Source organism: Prunus persica, chromosome G4 (genome assembly GCF_000346465.2).
Source record: "Prunus persica cultivar Lovell chromosome G4, Prunus_persica_NCBIv2, whole genome shotgun sequence".
In the NCBI taxonomy this organism is placed as follows: Eukaryota; Viridiplantae; Streptophyta; class Magnoliopsida; order Rosales; family Rosaceae; genus Prunus; species Prunus persica.
The window spans coordinates 4,732,629-4,735,248 of NC_034012.1; the positions used below are offsets into that span (position 1 = coordinate 4,732,629).

The following is a 2,620-nucleotide window of genomic DNA, read 5'->3' on the forward strand; positions in this document are numbered from 1 at the left end:
CATTTACTAATGGAGTAGAAATCAAATCTGTGCTTCACAAACTTCATAAATGATTCAAATATAATTGAAACAACCATTTGTAGCGTACTTCTCAACAACTGAGAATCCGTATTGCCATATTGGGGAGATAAAGGCAACACTCCAACAGCACACTGCAAACTGCAACCATAATTTCCAAGTATGTATGCTTGAAATGGAAAAAGAATTAACTGCTTGGCAGACATGGTTAGGCCAATTGACCAGGGCAACGGGCTTGCTCTCTCGCATCCAAATTCAAATCCCTCTCCCATAGATTATATTAATTTAGATTATTTTAGACTATCGATTTTATAAAAAAAAAAAAAAAAAAAGAATAAAACTGCCCACTTGTAGCCTTGGTTAGAGTAAGAGAAGTCATTATGCGAGCTTGTATTTAGATTTTCAAGTAATTAAGAAGAATATTGTAGTGGCTAGAAAGCATGCGTTTTCTTGTAATTGAGCTTCGAAGAGTTGTTGATCTCCAATATTTTTAATTTCATTTTGTATTGATATACAATATTCTCCAAATAACATTATGTTGGAAGGTAGAAAAAATTAATGCTTCCAACTATGACTTGAGCACTTTCGCAAAAAAAAAAATAGAAAAAAGAAATCTGACTTGAGCAAACTTAACACACAAATGATGAGACTCATTTCTCCTTAATTCAAATGAGTCTTCATATTTATGTGGATATTGCTTCTGGTACATAAATTCACATTGTAGCCAGCCAAAGCCATCAAACGTTGTTCCTTGCAACTGGTTCTTGATCTTTGCCGGGGTTGGGCTTGGTGGAGTGAAGCAGGAAGTTGCATGCTGCAACAGCCTCTGCAACTGTGAGATAAATCCATTCTTGACATATTTTCTCAATCAACTCTGACTTGTTCATCTTCTTCATCACCTCGCTTCCTGAGTTTGCCAGTACAAGCTAAACACAGAAATGGGAACAAAATTATAGAGATATAAATAGATGAAATAAAAATTTGGAAGGATAAAAATTTGATAAATTGAAAGAGACTGTTGCAGATTTTTTTACCTGGAAGCGTTTTGACCTCTTCAAACATACTTATCCCACTTGTGTCTATGCTATCTGCAAATTAAACCAGAAAACAAATTAATTTCAGGGTAAAAAATGTCACATTAATTTTCTTTATATATATATATATATATGCACTATTTCTTTCCCTTAATTACCAGTCGTATCCAATATCACATATTGTAAGCTACCGTTCCCTGCAGATTTGATCCTACCTTCCTCATCATTTATCTACCTTGTAATCCTGAAAACAAGTAGGACTTTGGGTTAACTTTCAAATTATTCTTTTTAAATTTGATTATAACATGCAAGAGTGTGTTCAGGTTTAATTAATTAGTACCTATCTCTTAAGTGGTTGGTATTTGCAAAGTAAATGGGAGCATCAATCTCAAGTATGAGAATTCCAGGAACATTGCTTGCATTGGGGATACCGCTCAACATTTCTGTAAACCATGGAATTTGGAAGGTTTCCTCGAACAAAAGTCCTTGGCCTTGCCACAAACAAAAGTACCCTTGCAACCTATACACAAGAAAAAAGAAATATTAGTTCTAATAAGTAACGTTAAGTTGTTGATATGGTGTTATTGTCACACAAAATAATTTTTTACTGGTGTGACATATAATCGTACATACCGCTAAGAATAGGCCGATTTCAACGCTGCCAAAGACGACGTGGATACAGACACTCATGCAGACAACAAAGTCAAACTTGTCAACCTTCCAGAGGTGAATTGCGGCTTCATAGTCTATGAGGCCGAGCATATGGAGGCAGTTATAATAGCAGACAGCACGTGTAATGGAACAGAGGAGTGAGGAACAACAATGTGAACATAACCGCAATTGCCATGACAACGTTTGACAGTGCCGTCTTGTATCCTGCATTGTAGTTAACTGCTGATCTGGAAAACGGTCCTGAAAATTGATGAAGAAATTTCGCATAATTAGCAACATGAAATGAATCTAATTAAGATTAAACCCCTTAATTTAATTAGTATTAAATGTGTACGATGAGTGATTAAAGTGGCAATCATTTCGTTGTTCCCATCAATGTGGTAATTCTTGAACATGGAAAAGCTTCTCCCTACTGCTATTCCTTCCTGCACATAGCAATTAGGAAAACCCACAATCCATTAATTGTTATAATTAAGAACGGTTTGCAATACAACATGTTCATTCTCGTGATCAACTGGCCTAACCAACATCAGTAATTAAAGAATTATGTTAATTACTTAAGGCGAGAGCTATGACTCCAGTTTTGAAAGCTGTTGTCAGATAAAGAGACACAAACACAAGGTATCCAAAGGACATTGGATTAAGCCCCTTCTTCAGCTTTCCCATCTGACAATATATATCCACCAGAAAATTCCGGCATTAATAAGAAAAAATTGTCATTATAGGTAAAAACCAAAATACAAAAAGCTTTTATAACTACTTTTACAGGCTAAAATCTCTATTGCTCCCTCTAGCAATAACCTTTGGGCCACATCTTTCTCTTTTCAGGATGCAAAACACATAATCAAAAGCCAGTTTTCTTATAGCGGCCATCAGAAATTGAAGCGAGTTCATAA

The 2,620-nt window shown here is 35.3% G+C and overlaps 1 pseudogene; it reads right to left on the bottom strand.

Annotated features, from left to right (window-relative positions):
• Nucleotides 475-2,083, bottom strand: LOC18779500 (annotated as a pseudogene).